Raw genomic sequence first — 19,515 nt, 5'->3', positions numbered from 1 at the left:
AGCAAAAGAGAAAATAATCTCTGTGTTTTATATCTTGCTTGTATAACTGTAGGCTATAAAATAATAAAATAGCTGTGCTTTCTGAGGCCCTCCAAAAGATTATAGATGATATAAACCTGTTTCAAATTAGATGCCACCCACTAGAATCATGTCATCTACTGAAATGAAGGATTTCATGTCTTATCAGAAAGCTGTTATTGTAGCTATACATCACAAAGCCGTACACTTATGGATCTCAAGGTAAGTGATTTCTTAGTATGTCATGTCATACAGAAAAACAGGAAACGCTTTTTTTCTGTGCTTGAAGAAAGCTCTGCCTATAAAAATACAGTATTTATGACTGCACATTTGCAATTAATAAATAGGAAGAAGTGAGAAAAGTAACTGCAGCAAATAATTTACAGACATTATCATCCTGCACTTGGACCTATAGTACAAGAGAAGAGCACAGCTCTCAGACAAGTTGTTTCTGAGGGTGGGCAGCCTCTCTAGCAAGCAACGTGCATGGGACTATCGCAACCAGACTGGAGAACGGGCTGTGAGGAACGATCCCTCCTTGGCAACATTTTAGAGAGCTCCACTGGATGCAGTTGTACAGCCTGTAACAGCCTGACTGAGCTTTCCTCACCCTTGTTTCACAATGAAGAGCAGGCAGATGTCTGCTGCCCAAGGCTGGCAGTGCCTTGCGGCAGTGCCGGTAGCCACAGAGGCTCCATGTGAGGCCTGTGCAGTAATGGAGGCCGCAGAAAACCTGAGGCCCTGTACGTCACTGCTGCTCTTTGGGCTCACCCCAGAGGTGCTGATGTGGTCCACAGGATAACAAAAATCTCAATGGGAAAGAAACGGTTGTAAAACACGAAATCCTGAATCCCCCTGAAATCAAAGGGAATCCATCTACTAGCTATGTTCAGGGTAGCAGTGGGACCAAGACATGGCCTATGACTACAATTGACTAGTTATGCCTTTTTTTCCCCTCTTTTTCCTGAGTACACCCCACTGTACGCAAATATAACTTCATCAGAGAAAAAAAAAAAACAACACAAAAAAAATAAACCTCTCAAAGGCACAGATCCTCTCCAGCTTTAGAGCCTCACAGTCATCTTTTGAACAATAATAATGCTACCTATTTACATTCTTGTCAAAACCATGTGACATCTGCATGGGAGAAAACAAGCCGGCTAAGAGTCTATTTCTGGCAAAAATATTGCAAGGAAATTAGATTAACCTGGGTGGAATTCTGTCTGGGAATTTGGAGTCTGTCGTGGTGATTAAGTCATCATTTCTGTCAGATTACTCTAATCGGCTGTCAAATACGATTCCACAACCCCATCTGTAACTTGGCATCCTCGTTATTCAGCCGATGTTACCTTCTGTATACAAAACAAACACCAAACAAGGAGGTGTGTGCAGCCTAGCATTTAGCAGAGTCATTAGCTGTGATTACTATTGTGTGCTTTCACGTTGCGCAACAACATCAGCTTACAGCTTCTTTTATTTATTCAGGGGATGTTGAAAATCAGGTGCAATCTTAAGCAGCGAGCGCTAGGGGTGAGCAGAGAAGAATTCTGCCCAGGCATGGCTGCTCACAGGACCAGCACGGGCTGAGTCACCATGGCCTTACCAAAGATTGCCTAAATCTCATTTCTCAGTTGTCAGCATGCTTGGTGGAAGGATGGGCACCTGCTTTCCACTCATTTTCTAAGGGGAAATGGGCGCTCAGATATTCTAGGTAGGCTAAAGACTACCTGCGAGCAGAAATTTCCACGAGGGAGGCAAGGTTTGTAGACTGAAGCAGTCAGCACTTTAAATGAACTGTATCAGTTGCTGCAAGAGGAGGTATTTTGTTATATATATGAATGTGGTTGTCTTACAGAGCACTGTGGTGATTAAAAAGCAGGAAATGCCTTTCAGTGAAAGCAAAGGAGCTGATGGGCCCAATTTGCTGCAGCTGTGTTGAGTCTGAAATTTGGGTGCCCTCAGCCCCTCAGAAACTCTGGCCATGTAATTAGACTATGAAAAATCATTATTTTATGATCCATTACAACAACACCTTCATGCACAATTACTACATCTGTTAGCAGCTTTGATTCCCCATTCCTGCTATTGCAGACTGCACAGGCCTCAGTGCACTCACATCGCTCCTCCTGCCTCAAGGGAAGTAAACCCTTGGTCAAGAAAAGACTCTGAATGTATATAAATCTGCTCGTGCCTTCACCCAGCTTAGCATGTCAGTCAGAATCTGTTGCCTAAAAGTCCTCTGAACACCAAGGGAGCTTAGGGAGCGTGTGGGGAGGATGTCATCCATGACTCCTCACAGGGGTTGTCTTAAAATTCCTCTCATCATCTTTCTACAATCCTTTAAAGCAGCCTGCAGATTGCTAGGGCTCTTAGGCCTCTTCAGACCTGTTTCCTTCTTCTCTTCTCTGTCATCTGCCATGGCTATATGTATCTAGCTGTGCCCCAGCTCAGTTTGTCCCTTACCTGTCACCCTCACAGACCACATCATAGGGAAACACAACACAAGCTCAACCTTCTCCCACGCAAAGGGTAAATCTGAAGAACTTGGGCTCCTCGGATAACATCCAAACCAAACAAACTGCAATAGCATTAAATGATGACAACTTGCATGCATCTTGTCATTTTTAGCACTTTGGGACTTGCTTTTTTCTAGCATCAATCATTGTTGAAGCCAAAGGGGACTTTCTTCACATTTTATACATCTCAGAGTTAAAGAGTGGTAGGAGAGATTGTGGAAGAGAGGAGAAGGTCCTTAACAGGACCCTAATATTCTTCTTACTATAAATCTATGGACTTTTGGGAACCAACAGGAAAACGAAAGCTGAAGAAAATATTAAGGAGCAGCAGGAGCAGGCTAAGAGCACAGAGAAAGAAAAGTGCCTAAAGAGGCACCGGCACTGAGAGAGTGGGGAAAATGTACGTGCTTTGCCTAACCCTAGTCTGAGAATGAATTTGAAGTCTTCTCCATGCTACTGATCCAATCAGTGAATGAAGCTGAATTAGACCAATAGTGCAAGGAAACTAAGAAGCCAAACCTCTACCTGACAGGTTCCTGAGCACCTTCACTGAGTCTGGAAGTCAGGAAGGAAAGTATCGAACAACCAAAAGACTGTGGGGGAAGAAGAGGAAATGGTTCACAAGCACCAGAGAATTAAACAATTGTCAGTGTCTTCAGAGATCATTATTTTTCTGGATTATTATGTGCAGACACCTCTGCCTCCCAGCCCCCCATTTCAGCTCTCGGCTCCCAAGTTTTTCAGTAGGGTCCTTTTGGAGGAGCTCTTGAGCATATTTCTCACATCACTTCAACAGCAACTTGTTTTGCTTTTTTAAAGCCTTGTGACTCACAAGTAATGCAAGTTTCCCAGAAGTGAAAGAGGTGTATTTTCCTATCACGGAGAACTGTTTAGAATGACTTCTCTGGGGTCAGACTACTGTGAATTATACAGTCAATATCTGGCTACAGCTTCAGGGGCTTCTCCGGGAACCAAGGACAGTCTCTTAGGCCAAATAAATACTACTGAATAGAAGAGGCAAGGGATTGATCTCTGACTCTTAAGAGAAGTTGTGTGGCACAGCTTGCTTTTGCACAGCTATACTTCTCCTTCCTCTCAAAGTAGGATGTCTTTGTCCACACTGCCTAGTGGGAATAGTGCCCATCCCACCTTATTCCCCCAAACATGACCACACATTAGCGGGGAAAGTATTAACTGTCTCTGAGACCAATGCCATGGTATGCTTGCTTTACTAGAACAGACAGAGCTTTAGATTCCCAGTACTGGTTTAAGTCATTTGCCTTAGTTTATTCATGGGTAAAAGGAGATTAAACGTGGATCCATCATGTAGTCTAACAAATAAATGCAAAGCAGTAGCTGTAACTGCCTGAGCGATGGTGTAGACAGAAGATTGTTTGCTGTCATTCTTTCATAAATCCCAATTTAAGGGATTTAAACCATGTTAGGTATTTATATGATTTTAGTAGTAGAAGAATGTGGTCTGTTACTTGGCCTCCTAGATTACTGTCAGACATATATATATGTGTATTTTGGAGAGAGAGGGAGAGAGGGAGGAAGAGAGGGAGAGAGAGAAGCAGAAGAAAATGAATATTGCTGGTGAGTGCCAAATATAGTTCATGCGGTAATGCATAACATCATTATTTTCTATTTAGAGCACAGAAAGAAGCATATAGCTTGCTTAAAACAAGTTGTTTCTTTTACAGGAGAACAGTGAAACTGCTGAAATTCAATGACTTTTGGAAGTTTTCCAAGCCAGTCATTTTGCAATCCACCACATTCCATTTCTTAAATGCAAGTTAAATCGAACATTAGCTAACATTGACTAAAAACAATGGTACACTTTAAAATAAATATAATATTCTAACAATTCCTTCCATAGTCACCCCCACATCCTGGTGCTCCTTCCGTCCGTTTACTAATTAGCCAGTAACACTCTGTCTTCTTTAAAAGCTGTACCCTCTTATAGAAATGAAAAAGTTGGCAGTCTTAGAAGTGACAACTTCACTTCGTAATGTACAAATAACTACTCTTGCTCTGTTAGCAGTTCTACTCCATTTATTTAATTCCTTCAGTTCTTACCACCCACACAAATGGCAACGATTCCAGGACACATGTGAGCCAAGCAGAGTGGAGATAAGGAAGGGGAGGTATGACAAAATTTCTCCCTTCAAAAATCACATGGAAACCAAAGTGATTAACTATCTTTTCTTTAAACAAATGAGCCTTTACAGAACCTATTCAATCCTAAAAATAGACATTAAGTGGGATTCTATATCTTGTTGGGAATAATGCCTTGGGGATATTTTGTATCATCCATGCTTAAAAAGCAAACCCATTAGACATCTGAGCAAAACACCAGATATTATTTTAACAGCAAGAGTTATCCATCTCATCTGTAGCAGCAATAACTTTTGTTGACATTTTGCCAATTGAAGTTTGCATGCCAGCGTGGTTTTTTTTTTTCCTTTGCATTAAACCGATAAGGCATAGAAAGATAACAAAGTGTCTCCATGACATTAATTGACTGAGTTTTAACACCCATTGAAGGTAGCTGCGAGAAGCCAAATTACTGTCCACGTTTCTGAGCAGAAAATGAAGCGCGGTGAAGCGGCGATCCACCCGGAGTCACGCAGCGCAACACGGTGTGGACCGGAATGAAGGGAGGCAGCCGTGCTGGCCTCACTGCAGCAGAGCCCGAGCTCCTCATGCTGTAATTGATTTCTCCTCCTAACACAACGGCGAGGTGCTTGCTGCTGCTATCTCTTTCTAGCAGAAAGGAAGATGATGGGAGAAAAAAAAAAAAACACACCACAGAGGCTATATGTGATTCATCTACAGTTATTCTGCAACTTAAGCTAAATCTCTCAAGCCAAAATCTTGTGGTTTTATCATCAGGTATAGGTAAGGCAATAACGAGGGGGTGTACACCATCAAGCTTTTTATTTTTACGGCACTCCCTAGATATCCTACCCAAAAAGTAACATAAGAACCTGAAGCAGTGATCCAGTATAGCTGGGGGAACCAAATACCAGCCAGGCTTTCGTGGTCTGAGGATCAGAGCTAATAACTAACACTGCCTTGCACTGCATTGTGTGGATTTGCCCAACATGACTTAAGATGCCAGGACTCAGTTCCCAGAATGACACAAACCTTAAAGTCAACGTCTCACTGGACATGACTCAAGTGTTCTGAAGCCGTACTTTCTTCCATCTCCCTACTCAGGCTTTGGAATGCTTTCCAGAAGTCAACAGAGGGTTGAGACTTAAAAAGGAGTACTTTTCCTTAAAAACTAAGAGCAACACACCTCCACCCCCAATATTAATATTTGGAAAACAGAAACAGAGCAAAGCCCAGACATGGTACCTATTAGCTCACCGTCTATGAAAGGTCTTCCCACCTCCCAGCTTCTGAATGGGAATGAAGCAGAGGCCCCTAAATTGCCCCAGGTGGGGAGGCAGCACAGCAGAAGCTGTGCTTACTTGAGTGGTCTGGAGAGACACATTTCACTTTTCTTCTCCTAGCACAAGTCAAATCCTCTGCTTAGAATGCACTGGCTCTCATTGCTCGGGGACTTTTGCCCTTCTCAGTTATGACTCCAGTACCTTTGAAGACTCAAGATGATGTTGCTGCAGGCTTTCAATTTCGACTTTCTAAATTTCGATCTTAAAAAACCTCTCCTGCTGCCGCATGGATACCTTCAAGTAGCTCAGGCTGTGGACACTATTTTAGGGTGCTAATGTTTGAGTTTGGTCCACATGAAAACCCTCCCTTTCCACATAAATCCCACTGATTCCACATAAACACTGAGGATGACATTTAGAAACTTACCCAGGAAAGAAAGCAATTCTCCACCCCCTTCTCCTCCTATCCAGAAAACAATCCCAAACAAAATCAAAATGAAATAAATTATCTTTTAGGCTACTGATGACCATGAGGAAATTTAGTTTAAATGAAAGGTTTTTAAAAACATGCAATGTCTTTTGTAATGCAAAACAAACTCAGCTGTGACTGAGGGCATGGCTGCCAGGATATGAAATGCTTGTTTTGCAGAACTTTTATTTTAAGATTTATGCTGTTCTGTGCTTGCATGTACTGTCTCCTCTGTGAACTATGCTCTGGGAAAACACCATGTGATTATGCTCAGCAATATCCTCTACCTTTGCCAAGATGAAATTCAGGAAATAACCCTTTAAAGGGAATGACCAGGGATAGCAGAGTCGCAGAAAGGCAAGAAAGCAAAGTCAGGGGCTCCTCCATTTCTTTTACAACATTATCTCATTCCCAGTTATCTTCTCCATTTTTGGCTTTCATTCAATAGGAGAGAAACCAGCTTCAACCACTCCCTCAGTTTCACATCACAGATTTTTCTGTTTGTTTACCAAGTGTATCTTCTGCCTGACTCTTTCTGCAGCGTATAAGGTCACCTTGATCCAACAACATGCTTGGTCTCCTCTTCTGACAGAAACTAGAGTCTATTATTTGGTACAAAACTCAAATTCTAGGCTATGGGATTTTTTTATGCAAAGCTTTTTTAAAGTTCTTGCTGGAAAGCTTTCATATTTGCATTACAATGTAACAGCAAGAACATCTTATAGTTAAAAAGTATGAATGAGGTAAGTCTAAAATAAGCCCCAAAAGCATCCAAATTATAACTTCTATTGAAATACTACCTTTTAAATTAAAGCAAAGGGTACAATTTATAGAGAGAGTTGGCACCGATGATGTGGGGCTGCTGCAGTTTTCACTTAGAAAAGGCACAGAATAGTTCTGAGTCCAGAATACTCTTTTATTCACAATTTCCACCTCTCCCGCAGTCAGTCAGTTGGTCAAATTTCTCCCTGTTACCGAGCACAAACTAATCCAGAATTCTTCAAAGATCAGATATGAGCCCTAAACTACTTGATAACATGCACACCTATTTAAATACGGCAGAAAATAGCCAAAGCATTCAGGTAGAAAAGTGATTTTGAATGAAGATGTCAAAAATCCTCCTTTCCTGACTGAGATCAGCTGGGGTAAATATTACAGCTTTATTGTTAAACCAGTGGAGCCATAATATTTTACGCCAAATGAGGACATGGCTCATAAATTCTATTTAAGCTGTCCATGAGCTGAAGTTACAGGAATTTTCCACAACTATCCAGTATCAGCATCCAAATAAAAGCTCTCAATGTTATGCCAATACTCTGCAGTGGTGAAATAATCTGGCTGTGGAGATAGACTGAAAGAGATAGCTCGATATTTGATCCTCCTATGAAAACAACATTGCTGCAGTCTCCAGCAGCAAGCACGCACACACATTGTCCATATGAAAATATGAATATCCAGTTGTGTATATATACACAATTACAAACTGCAGTAAGAATACCCTGTTCAGTAACCATGTAATTTTGAACCACCCTTTGTATGAACTCATTCTCTTCAGTTTTTCAGCATCTATACAGCTAAGGTACTTTGCCAGTGCTTTCTTCAGGGTAAAGAAAATATTTTTTACTCATATTAAGCATGTAGTACACATTCATAATGCTAATCCTAAGGAATTATAATGTATTTAAATATTTCTCTCAATAGGTGCTTGGGAAGTTAAATAAACAAAAAATTAAATGGGCAACATTAGCAGCAACATATATTTTTGAAGAATGAGTCAGTTCCAGCTGGCTGTGGTATTTGGACAGAGCTATGATTATGCTCTCATTAGTAAAAGGGACAGTATCAGGAACAATAAGGCCAAAATCAACCTGCCTCCACCCATTTGCAAAGCTCTGTATTAGCATCTGACCCTATATATGACCCTTAATGCATTTTCTAGAAATTGGGCCCCTGATTCCCTAGGAAAAAAAACACACAAAAAACACAACAGTGTGCTTCACCTAGTGACTATAAATGCCAGTAAGTGAAAAGCTTATTCTTTATACTGCCTTTCTACTCAATTAGAAGCTTTCTCTGCATTATGCCCCAGGAGTAACATCTTCATGCACAACTTGCCTAAAGGTCAACGAAATCTCTTCGCGGAGATGGCTTCGGGTGGAACAGCTGGAGGCCAAGGACAGCTATCAGGAAGGTCCTCTGGTAAAACCAGCCGAGCTAAAAGCTCTTACATCATGCATCGTACCTGCTCCAAAGGTAGCATTTTCAGCTACTGGGAAGTCTTGAACTCCCGGTTTCTGTGTGTATGCTATTTTTTTCTGAATGGGGTTAATTCATCCTGAGGGCTGTTGTGACTTGGTGAGCCTAGCAGGGGGTAATGAAAGCACAGGGAAGGACGGCATGGATGCAGAAAAAACAAACATCCACCAAGTCACACCCTCTATTTCTGGCTCTCATGTCAACAAGGAAGAAGACGAGTGCCAGATATGAGAGCTGTTAGTTATCATGCCCCTTTTAAACTGGGATAAATCCATGTTTTCTTTGCAAAATGGATGGGGTCACTAGAGGCAAGGGGCATGCTTGCTTGAGCAACCTTACAGAGTCCTCCAGACATGAACATATAAGCACAGCATTTAGACTGACTGTAGTTATTACTTACTAGTAGCTTTCTTTTTGGTTAATCATACGTTTTTGTACAAACAGGGGGATTCTATGTTAAGACAAGCATAGCAATTTCTTTCACTTCTTAGCAAATGCAGAAATGAGAGATGAAAAAAATTCAGTAACTCATCTGGAATGACTTAATGTCAGTAGAGGATTATTGCCTATCATATATTTTCTAATTCTTTCCTACCCCAAATGCCTCTAAGGACTAGGATTTAACTTTGTTTCATTTAGAAGATTATTCTAATTGGAGAGATACTGCTTTTCCCGATACTTGATCTAAGTTTTATTTCACCTCTTATGACTGTAAATCCTCAATTCTGTGTACAATCAACAATAATTCCCATTTGTCATCGGCATTTGGGCAGTACAAACACTTGGCCCTGAAGGAAATAAATGCACCAGCTACATCCATGCTGCCGGGGATGCTTGGCAAGATACTCCCGCAACAGCATTTATCCTCTGTGTTTTTCTTGCAATATTTGAAATGAACATACTGTATAATAACACTGCACATTTTCCTCTAAGGTATTGTCATGAATCTGCCACAAAATAATATTAGTCGCTGTCTGGTGGATACTTGCTCAAGTGATGGTCTACCACACAAACTACGTTCAATCATTTGAGCCATTCACGGCTGAATGGAAATACAAAGGTATCACGTACCTCCATTCTCTACAGGAGGCTGTAATCCCATGGAGAGATGCTGGCATCGGTAAAGAACACTAGAGTGTTTTGTTTATTTTCACGGTGGAATTACAAGCTTCTCTTATGGAGGTACCTGTTTTTCAGTTCTTAGTTAAAAACTAATCTTATTCTCTGATTACTGTCTTATTTTCCCCAATCTTATTTTCTACAACTCACTATGTTCTCTATCTTGAAATCAATGATAAGGCTCTACTTATACTTTTTAAAAGATCGTTACAGACTTCCAATTATCCCTTTCAAACATGAGCTCCTTTCTTTTCTTTCTTTCTTTTTTTTTTTCCCCGTGTTTCTCCTTCAGAAGAGAAAATTTCCACTCATTGCAACAGATTCTTGTAATGGTTGCAAGTGGAACTGGGCGAGTGTTCCTAGCATGAATGACAGAGGCAATGTATTCATGAGATTCCCTGATACATTGCAAATTCCATTTGCAAAGAAGCAAAGTTGCTTATTCTAACCCTCGCTTGCGTATCCTGCCCCCCTCCTGCGACGGGAGATAGCCCATCTCTGAGTTACAATAGGGCGAGAGCGGGGATTGACTGCAGACTGCTTTAATGCCACTCTTAATGACAACTTGTGAAGATTAGGAAGTTGTCAAAATCAGATATCAGCAAAAGCTCCGGCTTGCTTTGTGAAGTCAGTCTGAATTAATTAATGGGTAGCTTTCCTTTGATATTACTTTGATATTTAGCTGCAGCTGGATAAAAATCAACCACAAAGGAAACTACATTTTGTTTACCACTGCTTAAAACTCTGTTTAGTCCAATGTTTTTTTCTTTTGCAGTTTTTGCCTTTTTAACTTTGCTGGCACAATGCAACAGCAATAGGCTTTTGTTAATAACTGGAGTTTGGTGGCATATTTTTCAATGACTGCTCCTACTTGCCTCTGAAGGTATTCGGGCTATATTCTAAGAGCAAAGCCATTACTGATTTCAGCAAAGCTGCAGGTAAAAGGATGTACTGTTCCGAAAGTAAGCCAAACATTAGCCTTGCCCAGTCTTCTACTGCTTTTGCATTGGAAAGCTATATAACACTAATGATATTTGCTCTCTGTTTCAGAGGGTGCTGATGACTTGCTCCATGCACCGACAGCCTGAAATACAGGCTCTGCAGTTGGGGTAGTTTCCCTCCGAACTTTTCAGGGTATGAATTCACAGCATATTTTAGTGTACCTCAAGGTTTTGGATGCCTACCACCACAATCAGCTGAGCATGTCTGCATAACGAAGAGGTGCCTGCACCCAAAAGAATCCCTGTGTGCTTTCTAGACTGGAAAAAGGAGAAAGGATTGCTCTGCACACCACAGGCTAACAGCAGACAAAGCAGTGGCTCTTCCAGCTAAGAAGATGAAGATAATAATTCCTTTAGGAGAATGAGCAAAAAATCAGTTATCTTTCTGGGTCTGCAAAGAGTATTTTTAGTTAGGCAGAATTTAATTGCCCAAAGTATGCAATAAGCGGGAGGCTCAGTCAAGCTACCCTGTTTCACTTGCTTTCCCAGGAAGTATTATAGGGTTCCTACGACCACGAAGAAGATAGAACCTATATTTTTCCCTCTCGTTCCATGTTTGGCACATACAAGAGCATGGTGCATCTAAACTGCATGGTTCATTACCCAACTAAGATGAGAGAAAACTAGATAAGGAAGCCTTAGCTCCTGGTACCTCCATGGGATTACAGCACTAAACGAGAAAACATTTCAACCCAATGCATGGAGCCACAGACCACGCAGCACAGGTCTTTGGAAGAAGCAGCGCAGCTCACGGGGTTGGATCCAACAGCAGAAAGGATGCTGAACAAACAATCTTGCTGTTATAAACATGCCATGAAGCTCTGTCTCTTTAGTCATAACATAATTCAGATCCGTGGGCACCAAACATTGCTATCAAGGCAGGTAAATGGCATCCAAGGGCATCTCTAATGATGTTACTTCCTGACGCCTGCTACATTGTTTATGATTTGCCTTTCTAATTTCATTCTTGTAGGAGTAGTCAGACAGCTAGGAAGGCTCCCTGAACTATTTTTTCATTACAAAGACAATTTTAATGGCTTGTGTCATGGTGCTAATGAGGCTGACTGAAGCACCTGTACTTTCTGTTTTGGATAACAGAAAACAGCTAGCACTAGCAGTAGGGTAAATAACTGTTTAAGAGAGAGCCTGGGCTATTATCCTCAGCCAAGCATCCCACCTAAATCCCGGTGAGCTTTGCAATACTCTGGAGTATGCTGGTGATGGCCTCTCAATTTCATTCAGAGTTTTCCATTCCCAAGCGCACAGCAACAGGTTCTCCAGTCACTGGTTTTTGGGAACCCAGCTTGAAACTGATATCCTGTGAATAGATACTCCAGCCTCACTGAAAAGCAGGTTAAGATGTTCTAAGTTGGCCATTAAAATCCAGAGGTATTGCAAAGTGTTGACTTCAACTGTCCGGAGTTATGGAAATTAGAGGTAAAGTAGTGCCACATGTCAGAGCAAGTTGGCCTTTTAGGGATGGGCTTCACATCAGGGAAACTTGCTGAGGTTAAGCCAGCATTATGAGTTACTTCGTTTCCATCCCAACAGTATTATACTGCAAAGCTGAAAAAAAAAAAAAAAAAAAAGCCCAAACTACTCCAAAACAGCTATCTAAAAAAGCTAGGTTGCATCTAACTGCATTTGCAGCTGGGCTAATGTGCTCTTGCTTCCCAGCAGATCTGCTACACCAGGAAAATGCAACCATCTGATTTGAATGTCCAGGATCTGAAGTATCTCACTGTGCAGCTCTTCATCCTCCTGACGTACCCCAAGGGCTACATCGGGGCATCACCCCACAATTTAGATGCCTTCCCCCTGTACTTCAGGTCGACGGACATTCCTGCCAGATTATTACTTGACACACTTCCCTATTCAGGGCAAGTGTCTTCCAAACCTTGGAAGCTTTTCCAAATAATAAAAATCCTTATTAGAGCATGAACTCATATCCAGACATCACAATTCTTGAGTCACTACTCTCAGTACTAGGCAACCAAGCGCTTTTACTTGCTTCCTCTCAGTCCCATGAGATTTTAATACTTTCATGCACAGTGAAACGGCTTCAACAGGAGGGATGGTGACCTCCAATCTCAGCTGAGTCCAGTGGTGATGGTTCTGTTAGGTCATTTAAAGTTAAATCCTTACAACAAGTAAGCCAGAGTGGATGTGCACTGCATTCTCCTGCATGCCAGAAAGGTATCCTAATGATCAGGCTGTGAGAGAAGGTGAATCTGGCCCCCATCCTTCACTGAGAACAAGGGGCTATAATTATGAATGAAATGGTCTGCTCGATTTAGAGAAGCTGTTCTCACTTAGCCAACACGCACCTCTCCCTGTGCCCGCACAACACCTATCATTTGGCCATTCAGCTGCAAGGTCAGCTACTTACAGGGATTTCATTATGCTCCCGTCAATTTGTCAGTTTTTACCATTTTAGGCAAAACTGAATGCAGGGCTGGTGCTATGTCCTGTTTCACAACAATGGTAGGCGCAAACCCAACATTTCCACTAAGGTGTTTGAATTTAGTGTAAATAGTGATTTTTCATTTAAATGGCAAAGTCGGTGCAACTTATCTTTGGGGGACAGAGGTGGCAGTGATGTATTTGCATAATAAAAATAACTTCTGAGCTGAACAAAAATTAAGTATCGTTTGGGTAGTATTTTAAAGGAAGAAACAGGCCAGATTCACTTTCTCAACATCATTCAGTGGTGTCTTATAGCCCAGTTCCTCGAAATAGACGCTCCCTGGGAATTCTCCACTTTCCCATCTGCTTATTTTTATCATTTAAACGCTTCTACACTTTTCAGATCCTTCATTAAACAGCATTTGGCCATGCTATATGGGTACTGAATTAGTTTAATTTGTCATCATAAATCAATCACTCCAAACCCTTAACTAACTTAATTACTCTCTGAATTCCCTTTCTGTTTGTCAAAATCTCTCAAAGTCACTGATATCTCATATTCAGGCTATTATTCAAGTTGTATTGGATGATTACCTTTTTATTACAGGTAATTTTTACATAATGTTCATACAGTACTGACAACTCATAAGGCCTAAAGCAGAGAAGCAGACTGGTTATTAAAACGCTATTCCAGAAAGGAGTGTGCAATAATATTCATTAGAAATGAGCAGAACTCATGAAGGAAAATGAGAATCAGAAATATACGGGTTTCTTTTTTTGCTAGACAATTCACTTGTTTTATCAGCAGGTGAATGTGGATCCAAACAAAGCCGTTATGGATGCCTGCATTTTGGAATGGATTATTCTGATTATGCTGAAGGTTAAATAACCTGATAACCCGAGAGAGATTCCTCTTCCATTTTACAACCCCTTACGCCAAATGCACATGGAGGGGGCATGGTATTGCCTTTGCCCATCTACAGGATACCGACAGCAGGGCAAACAAGAAGACAGCCTGAGCTTTACACCCAACGAGAAATGTGAGCTGCCCTGCAGAGGCGAGGGGAAGCCCCACGGAGGCTGGCATCCTGCCGATGGACAGTCAGCCTGCAGCAGGGCAGGGGGAAGCCTCTTGTGAAAGGGCACCTGAACTGGCCAATGGCCTAAATTCCTCTTTAAAATATAGTTTCACTTATTTTGCGCCCCTAAATGGACCCCGAGGTTTCTTTCAGCTAGCACACGATGCTTAGGGAAATGTTCCCTCTAAGGCAGTCCTGTTTCCTTAGCACGTAAAGGGCATTTTATAAAGCCAGTAGTGATTCTTATAATGTAAAAAATGAAAGTCTTTTCCTTGACAACATCTGGCAAAAAGGAGGCCATTAATATTTTACAAGACAGTTAGATCCTACAAACTCCACCTTGCTGTTAAAATTTAAAGAGCTTTCTCAAAACTGTATTTCTCCATTGTTACATCCTTAATTAAATTGATTCATACAGCTAACGTTCTTATTTCATGCCAGAACTTCAATACAAAGGGCTTGCTGCTATTTGGAATATGTACATCCCACTTGAAATAAGAGCCACGTAAACTATTAGTCTGTTAAATGCACAGGAGTGCTGACACCTAAATCAGCGCAGGCTGTTCATTATTTTTGTGATAACCTCTGCTATGAGGATATAGGCAACAATATAGAGACAACAAATGATCTTTGTCATGTCAGGTGAAACTAACTGCAAATGCAAAACAGACTCCAAAGAGACTTAGGTCTTGATTTTAGAAAAGGATTCCAGTAGATTCCTGGTACTGAACAGATTCGTTCAAGGTCCATTTATTCAGCTGACAGGCTTCAAGAACCCGACCAACATATAGTACTCTTGTTACGTATCGGCATTTAGCCCTTTCCAGGAAATCCTACCCAATGCACTAGTTAGCCAAATAGAGCGGATTCTGTTTTTAATCTAGTATGTACATTAAAACCAAACCAAAAAACGTCAGTGTCACAAACACCTCTGAGAGCAGTCCCTGCATACAGCTCATCAAGGTTTGCCCTCTCCATAAAAGCCAATTTTCACTAAGCAGCATATTAGAGCATAGGGGGACTAAAATTATTACATCTAACTAAAGACAGAATAAATTTAGATGCGAAGAATTTATTGGACTATTTTTTTCAGGGAATAGAAGCTACACACCTCTAGCAAAGCCATGAGATTCTTAATGAAGATGAGACTAGTTAAGTCTTGGTTCTACACCTCATCCCAATTATTATAATCAAATTGAATTTTCCCCTTTTCTCCCCTCTGCCTTTTAAAACAAAATCCACACCAACTTTCACACCGTAAGAAGGCAACTGTAACTTGAATAACACAAACCACATCCCTATGAGCTAGGGTATGAGCTATGCGCTTGCATGCTTTATTTGAAAAGACACATCTGAAAATTCATGTTGTTCATTTACAAGACATAAAAGCCACTTGTGATGCCAGTACCAAGTAAACAGAAGAGAACTGTCCCTATTTCACTGATATGTATCATATATATCAATATGCGTGCATTTCTCTAACACTGCCTATCTTTTTCTCTGCCTAGTAGCAATGCTACTGTAACAAGTGATATCTAAATACACTTTTGGGGAAAGATAAAAGTTCCATTATATGACAAGGAATATTATGTCTAACAGAGAGATTATAATAATCATGAGTGAAAAGAAGATGTTTGATCCTGCTTATGCTGAAAGTTTTTAAAATTTATAAAAAAAATCTTTTAAATGAATTTTATCCTCAGGAAAATGATTAAAACAAGAAAAGCCTTGAGATGTCAGCTGGTGACATGTTTTTCTTCTTTATTTTCCTTTTTTGTTGTTGTTGCTGTGAAAAAAATCTGAGAGAATACAGCAAAGTGCATCATTAACTTCTTATTAATTTCATAATACAAAGGCAATTCAGTTAAAATAGTGGTGCTGCAACTTTAAATTACAGAACTAGCTTGGTATTTAATGAGAGATTTAGCACAGCAGGGTTTCTGTTAAATTAAGTTGTGCCTTCACATCACAGTGGGAAAACAGGTGTATATTGGTTTAGAATTATGGAAATGTTGACTAATTCCAAGGCTTGTAATCAAACAGCAAGGCACCCTGCAATATTTTTTTCCAAGATTCTGCATTAATCATTTTATGTCTGGTCTTATTTTCTTCATGTCCACTAAAAGGGTGCAGCTCAAAGGAGCAGATAAAGCGCTCGTGCTTTCATGTCTCTGTTACGGATGAGGTCCACGCAGAAAGCAGATACAGAAACAGCGCACTGCAGGCTTTGCTCAACTACCCACCTAAATTAAGCTGAACATGCAGAAGGGGGATAGGTTTCACTCTACAAAAGCACTTTTTTGGCTTCGTGAGTATCGATCCCCAACCTGCTTACTGAGCAACACGGAGCAGGTCTGCATTTAAGAAATGGAGAGGCAAAGACCGGAGAGAACCTGGCTGCAATCATTTAACGCACACAGTGCTGGGCCAGAGGTATCCCCGTCCCCAGGCCTGCAGCAGGATGGGTGATACCTACGTGCAGGCAAGGTGCAGCTGCTGTGGCATCCCTGCCCTAATTCTGTACCTCAAACCAGTAAACCACCTGCTTGTGCCCCTGATTTTTTTTTTCCTGGTCTATTCAGGGATGCTTCTTATCTGACTTATGGTTGTATACCAGCAAAAGCGGAAGGCACATATTCTTCTGTTTCCAGATACACCTTCTTACTGTACCTCCCACATAGCTTATCTTGTTTACTGGAAGCAAGATGATGCCTGAATAAACCTGATCCAAATTCACCCCTTGTAACCCCAACAGACAATTGCTTCCATTTGCTCTGAAAGAGACTGTTTCACACACGGGCTATCCGCTACCAATCCCTGCTAGCTCAGGGAAAGCTGCTTAGTGGGCCAGATCTAACAGCATGGAAATTGCTAAAATTCATAGAAGGAGAATCCTGCTCAAGTCAAGTGTTTTCAGCATGTGTGCCACAACTTCATAGCACGCATAAATGAAGTTATTTTGGGAATATACTGATGCAGCATAACAGTATCCCAATATATGCTGAATGTCAGCATACAGCACGTGCAAAATACAGAATCTGTTATATAACACATGCTGAATTGTTCCTGAAGTAATGGATCTGTATTTGAGTTGGTTCTCTTTATTAGAGATGTGTCTTTAAGAAGAAAGTATAAAAATTTATCTCCAAGTAAAATCTTAACATCCCTGGCAGTATCAGGAGTATTTTTAAAGGCCAGGCCCCAGAGTCATGGGAATGCAATTTTCACATTTCCTTAAAAGAAAAGTTTGCAGCCTCATGTTCAGTATGGAAAAACAGAGCTTGAAAAGAAACATTTTAAATGACAAAGAGTTAGAGGCAGCATTGGAAAAAAAAGGTTATATTTTTGAGCTTTATTAAAAAAAAATAAATAAAAGGTGCAGTAACCTCTTTAACTGCTGCATGCTCCTCAGCTATAAAGAAGCAGAGGAGAAAATGATGCCCTGCTCAAGTAAGAAGCTGTGCAGAGCTGAGCCAGCTTTGCCACCTGTACATGGGGAGCTCAGGGAAGGAGGCTGCCCCTCTGAGTCACCTGTGGGTTTATCCAAGACCTCAAAAAACAGAGCTGCTAGCTTGTGGGGCTCAGGGAAGAAGAGAGGAGCACCAGCAGCTCAGGACCACCTCTGCTGGAGTGTCCATCCCACCCAGCCAGCCTGCACAGCCACTTGACTGAAAGCCTGTTGGAGATGACTTGGGTTTGGAGAGCGGTTATACAACGAGTTGTGTTTGGAGAGCAGATATACAATGAGTTGGGTTAACTTCAACGTTAGCTGAATTAGGTTTGAGAGCGTTCATCCAAGGGCTTGGCATTTTCTAGCAGTGGGGATGGGAACCAACAAGTGGAGCTGCAGAACCAAAGGATGCTGTGATTCAACCCAAGCTCCAGAGGGGTCTCAAAAGCACTTTCCCTGAGGGGTCCCTCAGCACCTTTCTTTCTCTGTGAGGATAGCGCATCATCCCAAACACCCTTAAAAGCTGAGCCTGCCACTGCGAGTGGCAATGTGAATGTCAATTGACCCTTGCAAGAGCCAGATACTGGAAAAATTTACTCAAATCTGAAGTTGCACAATTGTTCTTTGATTCTCCTCTAAGCTGGATGGTCTCTGCAGATTTCCTCTCACCCCGTCCAGCATTTCCACTTGCAAATGACGGAGGAATCCCATTCTACCTCTGCGAATGAGCAGGGCTCATGGGGAACTATCCAACATACTTCTCCTCATTGGTCATTTCCATGACAGATGAGGTGACTTTCCTAATAGCAGTTGCATAAAGTGGGCCAGCCAGACATGACTTTTTCAAACAGGTAGTGACCAATTTCACATACAGCATGTAGGAGCTAAAGAAGATATTGGCCATATAACTGTCAGTCCAACCATTATTCTACTTATTTATAACAATGATGTATACTTTATTTTTTTGTGTGTAACCATACAAGCCATACATATAGTGGAACATTTGGCCTACATCAAGAGGGAATACATCCCTATCCCTTATATTTTTCCATTTCAATCCCCAAAGTATTTGGTTGCAACCAGCAGAACAAATTAAAACATTAGAACAAGAAGACTTCAGAGTTAAGTCATGCAATTACCAGTGATATCCTTTGCTCCAGACCTGTAACTCAAGTCTGAACTACTGCAGGATAACAAGCTACAGTTTGTAGGATTAGCCCAGTAACACAAGCACAACTGTGTTAAGCACCAGTGGGATGTATCAGTGGGAGCAGGGTGCTGAGCAGCGGCGGTGGCAGGAAGCAGGATGGCTCTGTGCAGGCAGCGATGTGGTGCTGCGCTCTGAGGTCCCCTGATGTGCAGCCACCAAGATAATGCAGGCAGTTGTTTAGAAACCATGTCTACAAAGGCTGCGTTTAATGAAGTTGGCTGTATTTTGTCTTTCTCTTCTCTCCCTTTTGAAACTAGAATCCCCAGTGGTGCAGTGTTTTTCTGCCATATGTTCCCCCCCCACCTCCTTTTCTTTAAAAAAAAAATAAAATTGGATCTACCTTGCACTTCAGTAACTGCCTCTAGTCAGCAGGAATCAGCACTATTTCCAGCCAAGGGACTTTCTACAGAAGAGCAACTGCCTTTGGAGATAATGCCATTGCTACAGGACTGGCACTGTTACAGGACAGGCCATCCGGCTTGTCACCCTCCCAAGAGACCAAGGTCATTTGGGGCACGAAGCAGCATCTCAAGCAAAAGGGTTATTTTCTGGCAATGAAATAATTAGGATCAAAAAGTAAATGTACTCA

General features: G+C 41.4%; 1 protein-coding gene and 1 long non-coding RNA gene across 11 annotated transcripts in view; both read right to left on the bottom strand.

Moving 5' to 3' along the window:
* Positions 1-19,515, bottom strand: part of CELF2 (CUGBP Elav-like family member 2) — a 374,770-nt gene that overhangs the window by 83,357 nt on the left and 271,898 nt on the right. The window lies entirely within an intron of this gene.
* Positions 26-19,510, bottom strand: LOC136791788 (uncharacterized). Its single transcript, XR_010834518.1, has 2 exons — positions 5,910-19,510; positions 26-5,300 (listed from the first exon to the last, which is right to left on the bottom strand). It is a non-coding gene; the product is annotated as an uncharacterized lncRNA (long non-coding RNA).

The sequence above is a fragment of the Anser cygnoides genome, chromosome 1, assembly GCF_040182565.1.
Source record: "Anser cygnoides isolate HZ-2024a breed goose chromosome 1, Taihu_goose_T2T_genome, whole genome shotgun sequence".
Lineage (NCBI taxonomy): Eukaryota > Metazoa > Chordata > Aves > Anseriformes > Anatidae > Anser > Anser cygnoides.
The sequence above is the reverse complement of the archived record's forward strand: the minus strand, read 5'-3'. Positions and strand labels throughout refer to the sequence as shown.